The 12,430-nt window shown below is 45.7% G+C and overlaps 1 protein-coding gene across 2 annotated transcripts in view; it reads left to right on the forward strand.

Moving 5' to 3' along the window:
• The window catches only part of LOC109951598 (spectrin beta chain, non-erythrocytic 1), a 96,615-nt gene that overhangs the window by 16,042 nt on the left and 68,143 nt on the right, over positions 1 to 12,430 (forward strand). The window lies entirely within an intron of this gene.

Here is a 12,430-nt window from a genome sequence, read left to right on the forward strand (position 1 = left end):
CACGTCAGTCTGTCGCACAGACACAGCGGCCATTCAGAAATGGGTGTGAGGGAAAAACTGTGCTGTTTATCAGAGAATGCCACATTGATCCTGTAGCAGGTTTGATGATCAGGGAAACGTGTCATCTGGCACTGAGGTAGAGACGCTGCTCAGCTTTTGTCTTGGAGGTTTTCTGTTCTCATCGAAGGTGAACATTTTTACAGTTTTATGACAAAGAAAATGCATTAATCATGTTTTTCAGAGCTCAGGGGTCCACGATGCACTTTAATTCTTGATTGTTTAAAGGAAACCACCACTGAGCCCTTAGGTCACCAAACTTTAGAGACCAGTTTCTCAACACTGGGGGATCCAGTTTGTTCTCCTCCAGTAGTTGTCAGGTAAAATATCCATCCATGCTTCAGTGTAATTACAACAGTGTTAGGGTCACATTAGGGAAAAATAAAATGGGTTTTTTTTATCTTGTGTCTAGAAAAAAGGTGAAACGTCAAGAATGAAGTCAAAGTATTGAGAACAAAGTCGAGCGTTGACATTTCAGTATTATTCTAAACATGCAATGTTAAAAAACCGACCAGATGCTGAGCTCTGCTGTTTGGCGGCTTTGTCTTGCGTGTTGAGCTTCTACATCTTCTTGTGCCAACACAGTGCTGTTTGCCTAAAATACCATTAGCTGATACTTCACTCAGGAAATGCACTGAAAATCAATCACAGATTGATAACGGATTAGATTTTCATGTAATGGTTTGTTACCCGTCCAGAGAGCAGCCCACGGGCTTTTGGCTGGTGTGTAAATGGTGGCTACGTGAGTAAAGTCCTTTTTTATCACGAGTTCTTCCTCGATCTGAGACGCACACTGGGACTTAGTTTGAATCAATAAACTGTTCCAAATAAAGATCTCTGGGATTTCTGCTTGAAACCCGCAAAGTTTGTTCATCTGCATTTCCCCCCAGATAAAACCAGCAGGCTGCTACGGCAACGGGGACCATGTCCCATTCATCTGTGTCCTCCACCCATGTGATGGTGCCGAGGGTGGAGAGGCAGTTTGTTTAAACAGGAGGGGAGCAGCCAGGCAGGGAGGCTGCTTTTGGCCGCAGGCTGCAGTTGCATAATGGCAGGAAAGTGGTGGGAGAGTTTGGACTGGGAATGGGAGGAGGAAGAGGAGTGGAATGTGAGGAAGAGGTGGGGGCCTGAAGCTGAACTTTGTCTGTTGACTGTTTTCCTGGGGATTGTGTTCCTCGCCCGGGATTTGGACCAATAAATCCCGGATCACTGGTGCTCGATGGTGCGGTCGGCTGGTGACAGACTGGGCAGACTGGGCTCACTGGGTATCAGCCTGTAATCTGGTTTTCACTGTTCACGGGTGGACGCTGAATCCTCTGGATTGTTTCTGAGACAGGGTTCAGTATTTAAGTGAAATGATTCCACAGCTTCTCAGCAGATGAACAAGGTCTCTCCTCGTTCTGTGTCATCGCCGTCAGCTGCTCGGGTGCATAACAGTCACTTATGCATTTCTAAAACGCAGTGCATCAGCAGGTACTGTCCAGTACATGCTGCCTGCTTTTTTTTTTTTAATTTCATTTCCTTGTGGGCATTTTGAGGCCATGATACCGTGTAGTGGATGTGCACATACACTCGGATGCAGATCCAGCTTTGCAGGGTTAATACTGTGCACTGGGTCATAAATGAGTGATGGGCACAGCCCGCGTCTGCACAGGGAACAGGTCGGCACCCTGAGTGATGGGCACAGCCCGTGTCTGCACAGGGAACAGGTCGGCACCCTTATTGTTGTCGGCTGCCTGACAACAGCGTTCTCACATCTCAAACTCCTCGGATGCCAAAGACATTATGAAACTTCTCGTGTCAAATATATGACCTCATGACTTCAATTTGGGGCAACAACAACCGTTGTTCTGTGGAGAGAATTCACTGTTAAATGTCAGAAACATGAAAACATGGGTTGGTGTAGTGAATGAGTCTGTGTTCTTCCACTCTTTCACTGCCATCACACCACATCTGCTGGACACACACACACACACACACACACACACGCAGACACACAGCCCTAGTGAGTCTCGTTAGCGCTGATGTTTATATACAGACCTTGAAGCGCTTCAGCTGGAAACACTCCCACACACTCCTGTCACTGTACTGTCCACCACCATCACGTTGAGCTCTCTGAATGTTTAATGAGAATTATTCTGACCTCTACAGTCGAGCTGAAGTTTTTCTGCAGGCCAAGATAAATCAGTAGTTTAAGATTCAGTTTGTGGCTAATGCTAGTTAGCAGCTGTCTGCTGCTCCCCCTGTGCTGAGGCTTATGTCAGTGGATGGATGTGCTCTGCTTGCTGACAGGTGAGAGGTGTTTTTTGCAGATGCTTAGTCATGACAGCTTTGCATGTGGTGCAAGTCTAATGATTATCTTGTTCAGCTGTCTTGCACATGAAGCTTTAAAATAGTGAATCATCCCCAAGCATGAAACATTGTGATTTAACTCACCAACTCTTAACTGGGCAGACTTGTAGTAAATCATCAGACAGATGAGCCTCTTCACAAGGAGGTGTGCATTGGTAGTATTTGATCACTGGCTGGAGCAGCGCCCCTCCTTCCATACATCATCTATACCATTTATTCCTGAACAGGGTCACGGGAGGCTGGAGCCGATCCCTGCTAACCCTGGCGAGAGGCGGGGTCCACCCTGGACAGGGCACCAGTCTGTCACAAGTCAGAAACCAGAAGACTAAACCAGAACAAATGGACCAGAGCCACTGATGTTAACAGTCAGTGTGTCAGTGTTGTGTCCTCGGACAGAAACACAGAGAGGGCGGTTCAGGCTACATGAAGTCAGACGCTAACAAGCATCTGTATAAAGTAAAGCGCCCCGCGACTAATCTGCAAGGCATCGAGGGGCCGACAGCCGCTGAGACGTCGCAGCTATGATCTGCTGTCAGGTGTTAGACAAGAGGAGGAGACTGGTCAGAGGCCTGCACGCAGACCTGGGGCAGCTACAGCACCAGACTGGTTTCACGCCAACGCTGCTGGGACCAGATGTGCTGAGAAAATCGTCTAAACCAGCTCTCGGTGAGCTGGCAGCCATGATGTAAATTCATGTAGCGTTTCACCATCTTCTTTCAAACTCCATATGCATTCAGACTACAGTGAAACCAGGCTGTGATTTTCGTTTGTGTGAGGAAACTGGTGAATCTCACAGATTCTCTTAAATCTCTCTTAAGAATGAAGCACTTTTTGTGACTGGCTCTTTCATGGGGCCCATCATCTTCCAAGAACTTTGAGACAGTGTGGGGCTTTATAATCTTGGTGGCTTGGATTTTCTAAATGAAGCAGAATAAAAAGTGCAGCAGGGGGCACACTGTGATCTGAGACGTGGAGCGTGAAGGCGGATGAAAGCTGCTGGTGGAAAACTGGAATTGTTACGCAACATTTGCTTCTTTTCTTGTTTGAGCCTGTCTTTGCTATGATCAGTCCCTCTTCTCTAGTGCTACTATGGAGCCTTCTGTCGGTGCGAGACGTGGCCTGGTTATGCCTCAGCACCCTTATGTGTCTTCACCAGACACACTGCAGTGTTATGAGACAGGAGTGGAAATCATCAGTGGATTTTATGGGCTGCCAGAAGCGTGTGTGTGTGTGTGTGTGTGTGTGTGTGTGTGTGTGTGTGGTCTCAGGCTGATGCAGCACTATCACATTTCTATTTCAAAGTCGAAGAAAGGACGGTGTGTGTGTGTGTGTGTGTGTGTGTGTGTGTCCTCGACAGCTACTGATGGAGGACACACACACACTCAGGACCCTCACTGATAAGTAATAGCTGGTGTGACAGCTGCATATGTGGCGGTACATTCATTAATGCTAAGTGTGTCCTGACCTGTGTCTCCATGATGAGCAAAGACTGGTTGTGTGTGTGTGTGTGTGTGTGTGTGTGTGTGTGTGTGTGTGTAACCTTAACCGAGACAGCATGGTCGACTTAAATAATGACTGCAAGGAGCGTGTTTGTGCACGAACACACACATAAACAGATGAATAATTCGTGGTGAAGTTATCAGATATAGATCCATAAAAATACTCAGCATGTTCTCTGCTGCAGTCCGTGCACTGTGTCAGACTGATAGTTGGTCACATACACAGTGATCCATGTGCAGTGTGACACAGCGCCGCCTCTGTGAGCTGTGACGCTTAAAAGAACAACGTACAGGATTTAGATCAGTTTGATTCATCATTTAGTTTATGAAATGTTAAAAAGCAGTGAAGAGTTTCTGTAATGCTTCCCAGAACCCGGTGTGATGTCTCCGTTTTATGTCGTCTGATCACAAGTCAAATATGTCCAGTTTACGAAATACAGAAAACCTGCTGGTGTTTGTTTTTGAAGACAAACACAAAAAACAAAGGTTATGATTACAAGTCAAATGTAGCATAAACTGATGAGTACCCACATGCCCTGTCCCTCTAAAAGTAATTGTTTCCCAGAATGTCTCATTGGGCCGAGGCTTCCCAGACTGCACTGGGAGGTGAGAGGAACATGGGGTCAGAGGTCAGCGAGCTGCCGAGGGCTGGATGAGTCGGTCAGTGCGCACACAGCATGTTAGACAATAGCAGTTAGTCAGGTACAGTTGTGTGTGAGCGTGTTGTAGCTACAGGACCGATGGTGGTTATAGAACGGGTTCGGAGGATTATGACCACGTTGGAGGTCATCTGGCGAGGGAGCGCCTGAAGTGGAGGAGGGGATTTAAAGCAGAATGTTGGGGTCCTCAATCATCCTAAACCAGTCCGGTGTGATCAGGCGGGGGCGATGGAGACTGAGCGGTGACGTTTATACTGTTTTTTTTTATTTTTTTTTTTTATTCCCTTTTCCAGTAACACCAAAACCTCTCTCTCTCTTCCATTCACTCCTGTGCTCGCTCACCCTCTTCTTTCTCTCTGCCAGCTCTGGAAGTGTGATCTCATGTCCTGTGGCTGCCGACACATTCCTCTGCTTTCAGCTCTTTATTCTCTCTGTCCTTTGTGTGTGTGTGTGTGTGTGTGTGTGTGTGTGTGTGTGTGTGTTTCATTTTTCCTCACGTGATGGAGCAGAGAGGCCCCTGGAAACTGACTGACTGGTTTTAGCTCATCCAGCTTGAGACTTTGATCAGCTCACTTTGTTCATTTGTGTGTGTGTCTTCAGAGCCATCCATATTGATTCCTGATCAGAACAGCAACTTCTAAGCTCTGCTGGGAAACATATTGTTTTGCTTTGGTTGGTTTTGTTTTTGGTGTTTTGCTTTTAATTCTTCTTTCGTATCTGTGTTTTGCTTTTAATTCTTCTTTCGTACTGTCGTACTGTGCCCATTAAAAGTGTGCTGAATTAGCTATTAGCAGCTCCAGTTTGCAGTGTGCCCATGGATGTACAGCCACTGGGCACTGGATCAATGTGACGCTGAAGGAAACGGAAAAACCTGATGATTGTCAGGCAAGTTCAGGATTTGTAAGAAGCATCTTTTTCTAAGCAGATTTGTGGTTGTTTCTTTGCAGTGATCGTTCATGTGTATGTTGCACCGTATCTAGATACTAGATTGATCCAGAGTCTAAATATGTGCATCATGCAACGATTGGTCACAGTTTGGTGTTTTAAAGGCCTTTAATTTCCTGTTCATACAGTATTTTGCCTCATGAGTTACACAGCTTTACTGTAACTCATATAGATCAAAACATGAGATCAGTCTTCACTGCTTTACTGTTTGTCCTCTGATGGAAGGACGCAGAAGCCAGAGCGTAGTCACCAGCGCCCTGAGAGCCACGAGGCTTCAGTTAGCTGCAGCCGCATGTTGTCACAGAGATGGAGAAGGAGTGGAGATGATGAGAAATGTGCAGCTTCACTTTGTGCATTGACAACTGAGGTGACTTGGTCATGAAGTGCAAATTTCTAAGATCAATGCATTTTCAGTGTTCAGAGACGTGAGTGAAAACAGTTTCATTGACTCTTTGTGATTTTAAATGAAGCTGAACCAAAGGGATGCTTCTGTTTATTTGTGGTGTTCAAAGAGGAGAAACCAGCAGCTGTGGAAAGAGGGGAGCGAAGCTTTGCTTGTGTGTTTGTGGTCCATTGGCTCATTGATTGATCAGTGTAACCATGGCAACTGCCAACCACATTAGCAGTTAACCTTCTCAGATAACCTAATTAATCAGAGCAGCAATGCAGACCGTCTGCAGATTTTATATTTGCAGCGTTCTTTGTTCGCTTTTAGAGAGAATCAGCACTTCTCTTACTAAAAATCAGTGACACAGTGAAGAGAGCACAGGAGTTTGCGGCTGCAGAAAAGCCTGAGAATATGTGGTTGGGGTCCAACAGGAAGCAAAGATCCATCAGCCAAAGTGTGTGAAAATCTAACACTGCTGCGTCTTTGTCTGATGTCATCATCACACAAGAAGGGCTGGACTCTTTTGTCTGTGATTCGCCTACAGATGCTGTTCATGTGTCAGTTTCTTTCTCATAACAAAGCTGACACAGGTAGCTAATAACACGTCTGTGCTCTGTCACTTTAACGACTACTGTCAGAAGACGGAAGGAGAAAACTCTGCCTCCACTCCAGCTGAAGTCTGGATGCTGTTCGATTACGGATGTGAACCCTGAAACCGGTCTTAAAGTTGTAATGGTTTTGCCCCTGAGCCTGTGTTTGAGCGTGCTGTGATTTAAGGCGGTCCGCCTCACGCTGTAAATAGCAGCTGATGCACCTGGTCATCACCTGCCTCACTGAGCGAATGTGGCCGACATGGTAAACAAGGTGTTTGCTGATTCGATTGGTTAAAATATGAGCAGTGGAGTCATCCAGACTCGTAGATAAGCTACATGAGCGCTGAGTAGAACTGTTGTCTCCGGCGTTTGTGACTGTAAACAGTTATCTACTAAAGCTAAAAACGACTTTGTATTCAAGTGAGTCCGTCTTCATGCAGCAGCATCTACTGTTTATCCTCACTCAAAGACTGTTGCACTGAGATTCAAGCACTGGATGGCGTTTTTGGTCAATGTCATGAGTCCGGTTACAGTAGGAAGCACGGCAGAGGAGAGACTAACAGATTCTGCTTCTCATTGACCAGCGATAATGTTTTCATGATTTAAAAGAAAAGCAAACTGCAGCACCGAGACACAGGAGGAGGAGGAGGAGGAGGAGGAGGAGGCCCAGTGTCTGTCCTGCTCCTGCCCCCACCCGGCCGGGCAGGGGGGCGGTGGACAGCAGGCCCGAAGCTCCTGCCGCTGAGCCTCTCTTTGATGGCGTCAGGTCAGATAACTGGTGCTGCCCTACATGGCTCTGTATGGCCTACATAACACTGCAGAGAGGAGTGTGATGGAGGAGCTCTTCATCCAGCACACACTCACATGCCCTAATTGTACATATACACGTGTGTGTGTGCCTGTGTGTTTATAGAGCAGCCCAGACTGAAGTGACCCAGGACAGAACTGTTTCAGGTTCTGTAGGTTTACATCTGATGATGATGAAGCTGCTATAGGTGGTGGTTAGCCGTTAACTGTAGGCTTGATGGTTCCATCCTGAGCGCCCTTGAGCAAGGCGCCAAACTTCATTTTCCCTTGTGTGGATGGGAAAATGCCAAAGATGTGACCTGGCTAGAAAGAAGAAGCAGTTTGAGTTCTTCAGGTGTCTGTTAATCAGAAACCCCGATGTTTTCTGCTGGTGTTTGACCTGAGCTCAGCTCATTCTACTGGTTTTCAGTTTGAGTTCTGAACGTGACTCTCAGGCTTCATGGCATCTTTTTAAACCTTTTCTCTTCATTCCTGAAAAAGTGACATTTCAGAAGCACAGATTTTTTTTTTCTGGTGCTGCGAGTTTACATGTGAAACCCGGTGTTGGAAGTGTGTGGGTGTGTGTGTAACGCTGCTGTTGTTAGCGGAGAGGTCGCCGTCAGAGCTATGGCTGCAGAGCGGCAGCGTGGAGGCGGCTCATCCTGCGTGGGAGTCAGAGCGCCACTCAGGACTCTGTCGGGTTGCAGTTGCCATGGTGAACAATTGATACTTGAATTGCAAAATTGTCAAGACTGCTAAAAATACAGAGAATTGAAGAAACGCGCAGGCTGAGATCCATCTGTTTTTCCATCTGACAACGACTTCAGATTTCATCTCCTCGCTTACAGTCAGTTACTTTTGGAGCTGTAAAGCCCATCTGCTGTCATGCACTAGACAGTTTGGGGGATGTCATGTGACACTGGCCCACTGAGGAAGGATTGACAGTGGGCCATGCTGCACGTCACTGACCCTGATGCGTCTATGTGTTTTCACAGCTCATGAAGAATAAACCGATTGTGAGCATTACTGTTTGAGACTGAAAGTGGCCCTCAGCTGTCCTAAATACTGATAGACAGAGAAAAGCAAGGCCTCGGGGGGTTGATGGGACGTGTTTCTGTGGGTTTCCTACTAAAACCACATCATTGGTGAATAAACAAAAAGAGACGAGCACCTGTAGAGGTTTTATCTGAGTTTTAACAGAAGCTTTTTCCCTGTTCTTTCACTCAGATGACAGTTTGCAGCACCTTGTTTCACATTAGCTTTAGTTTCCAATCAAAGACTTGAGTTTTAAGGTTGACACATCAGTTTTCTCTAAACAGGAATGAAGCTGCAGTCGAAGCAGGGAGTCCAGGACCACGGGAGTTTTCCGTGCCATGTTGGTGCTACGTGTTCTAAAGTGGTCGGCTTTACTTTGCTTCGCTGTCTCTGTCATTTGGCTTCGAAGTGAAGTTTTCCTTTTCTCCGAAGCTCCAGCCGAGAGTCTTTGTGCCGCTGTCTGCAGCTTGACAAGTGGGCTCCAACACAATGCATGCTGGGACAGCAGTAACCATGGAGATCTGTGGTTTTAACTTGATAATGTCCGTCCTACATTGTAGACTCAGAAACGATGCATCACTTTGTGCTGCAGAATATTTGTGGGAGAGAAAAAAATCTTTCTCTGAAAATTTCTCCCAAAATTTGTGGAACGTTCAACAAATACTTGTGTAAGAAAATCCTCCTGTTAATCAGCTGAAAACAGTTTGAGTCACTGTCAAACTGTTAATTGATCGATTGGCAGCTTCAGCTCAGTCCCTTCTGCAGCTTAAGACGGGGTCCTTCACTTTGTAGATGGGCTCCTGTCTTATTTAAATGATGCACTGTTGTGGGTGGCATGGTGGTGCAGTGATCAGCGCTGTTGCCTCACAGCAAGGAGGTTCCAGGTTCGATTCTAGATGATGGTTGTTACCCTGTTAATGTCTGAAATCATTCATCATCCACAGACAGAAAAGTGACAGGACGAGAGAAACTGACGTCCCACGAAACAGGATTCATCAGAGAGAGAGAGGGTGGAGAGAGCTTTAAAAGAGTTGGTCATAGTGGGGGGGGTGAGAGAGGTGGGAGGAGGATGTGGGTGAGAGACGGAGGAGAGAAAGCAACCATGTGATGAGGAAAGACAGACAAATCAAACTAAAAGTGCTGTGAGACTGAAACATGAACCTGGATTGTGATGTCAGATGTGGATGTCTGTGCAGGCAGATTGCATTGTGGGAAATATATGTTTCTGAAGCTCATTTTGTACTTACAATAAAATAAAAGTCAGGATATGTTGACCATTATTTAACCACAATACAATGACATAGTAGTAAATAAAGTAGAGTAGGTAAATGTTCATTTTAAATGATAAGCGGCAGATAAAGCACCAGATCCTCTCGCGGAGGAACAGAGTTTAAACCCCATAAAAATAGTTTCCGATCAACTCTGTGTTGATCAGTTGTACGGCATTACATTTTAAAGCTTGCTGGAGGATTGTGTTAACAGACCTGAGTGACACTTTCTCTCCTCTCGTTCGTTTCTTCTTCTGTGCCTCCATCTATCATCCTGTCATCCATCTATTTCTGTCCTTACTGTTTTCAGCCAGCGTCATTACTGGGTCCCTTCCCTTATCGCCACATTCTCTCTCTCTTTCATGCTAAATATATTCCTGCCGACGAGTCACAGATTTTCCGGCTTTACCGCACACAGACAGTAACCAGACGTTTGTCCCCCTCTCTCTCCTCCTGTTGCTTTTCTCCCTATGCTCTCTCGCCCTTTGTCCTGTCTGCAGGTGACATCATAGTTTCAGGACACTGACATTGACCAGCCAACAGAAAATGGATGAAGGACAGTTGATCAATGTTTTCTGTCGGGGCTTTTCAAAGTCTGACAATAATCTGTTTGTATGTCCACTGGCTGTCAACATAGGATGAACATCTGTACATGTAGTGGTGGAAGAAGTACTCAGAGTATTTAAGTAAAGTAACAATACCACAGTGTAAAAAAATACTGGTACAAGTAAAAGTCCTGCATTCAAAATGTTACTTAAAAGTACTGAAGTATTGGCATCAAAATGTACTTAGAGTACCAAAAGTAAAAGTAGTCATTGTGCAGAATAGCACATTACGCATCGTGTATGATATTACTGGATTATTGATGCTTTTTGTTCATCACTTTGTCACAGCTGCTAAAACTAATGCTACACCTTTGTGTATGTGTGTAGCTAGAGCAGCGTTTCATGCTAAACCTTAATGCAACATTATGATCCAAGTTTTGGATGGAGCTTCTTTTTTAACATTTAGACAAGATGGCACCACGTGTACTTAGCTGAATGAGCAGCGATCAGCTCCTGTTGGCAGTGAAACCATAAATGGACACACAGCTCTCACTGGGTTACTGTGATACTGAAGAACATGTAGAAACGGGAGAATTCTCAGGCAGGTTCTGTTGCCTCTGAGTCTGTTTGTGACAAAGATTAGAGATGATGATATCCTAAGAGGTATGAGTCCCAGTGAATCTGAAGTGCTGTGTACCATGTCTGTGTGTTCACATGTGACTTAGTTATGATGCAGATTGCAGCAGTTGTGCACTTTAATGTAAAATCCTCCCAACTTTCTTTGGGTTCTTCTCTGTGAGGACTTGCAGCAGCTCTCTCACCCTCTTCGCTGTCCTGCAGCAACACACTTTCTAAAAACTGCGCGCGTATGTTGTCATGACTCCGTGGCTGGTGTGCGTCTGTGTGCTTTATTGCTTGTGCATGAGTGCTCGCTGTGTGAGCTCCACTCCAGCAACACACACTCATGGTCCCAGTGGCTGCATTTTTATAGTGTAGCAACACAAGCAGCTCCACTCTGACTGGTTATTGAGCTGCAAGTGGGTGGCAGCAGACACACACACAGAGTCGTACAGTATCAGTGTGTGCTGTGTCTCTGCAGACTCTCCTTGGAGGCAGGAATATTCCCACTGGTGGAGTGAGCCCCTGTGGCCAGAGCACAATGGTGCTGCAACATTGGAATTCATCGCTGTGGGAAAGGACAGAGTTGTCATGGGAAAGCAGCCGCGGCCAATCAGTGAAGAGATCTGAGTGTTGGGTTTGTAACAGACGTTACTGATTAGTTGATGTGTTCTGTCCAGTCTGTGAACGGACGGTTAGAGGCTCGGGGAGTGTTAGCCAGTCTGAACAGTTACTCTCTCGTCTCTTTGCTGAGCACCACACCGGGAGGAGCGTCCCGAGGCTGAGATGTGACCTGGCCTCTGTCTGGTGTCTTAGTGTCGAGTCACGGAGCTGTTTGCTGACAGACTCACTGTGCAGACTTGTGCTGCTGACTCTCTGTTTACTTGCTCTGTTTGTTCCCCCTCCGCTGACAGCGAACGCAGTGTCTGCATTTTAAGTCAGTCAATAAAAAAGTCACCACTCTTTTCATTAACATAGGCTCTTAAACTGCTGCTGAATCTATAATTTGCCTTTCCAGTTATCGGTCACTACGATAATAAGTAAATGTTCAGTGTCAAAACGTAGTCAGTGATCAGAAAAATAACCAGCAGCTTTGGTAATCAGTCAATAGTTCACATCATTTATCGAGCTAAACTGCCAAACATCCTCTGTTTTCCCATATCACAAGCAGGTGTCCTGAAGGCATCAATTTAAACTTTGGGAACTTGTGATGCACATTTCTTTTTTTACCATTTTGACACATTTTAGACAAAACTATCGATCCTGTAATAGAAAATATACTTGTTATATTAATCAGTAATGAAAATAATTAGTTGCAGCCCTATGGTAAATATTTACCATAAGATTCTCTTATCTCTCTGACAGATGTGTGACAGCTGAGCTTGTTAGTTTGGGGATCTGGTTCCTGAACGCCTCACAGCTGTGTGTGTGTGTGTGTGTGTGTGTGTGTGTGTGTGTGTGTGTGTGTGTTTCTCAGGTGTTGTAGTAACATGTTGTGACCAGAGGGGGGCATCCTTCTCTCAGTTTAGAGATAAAGCCAGTGCAGCTCAGAAAGAGGCTGCAACAATCTGCAGCCAATCAGAGAGCAGAGTCCCAGCCACATGACACTCACAGCAGGGCAGGCTGCTGCTCTTATTTAACAGTCCAGGCATTTTAAATGATTTCTCTGTAGTTGTTTTTTTCAG

This window comes from Monopterus albus, unplaced genomic scaffold (assembly GCF_001952655.1).
Source record: "Monopterus albus unplaced genomic scaffold, M_albus_1.0 scaffold397.1, whole genome shotgun sequence".
Classification (NCBI taxonomy): Eukaryota; Metazoa; Chordata; class Actinopteri; order Synbranchiformes; family Synbranchidae; genus Monopterus; species Monopterus albus.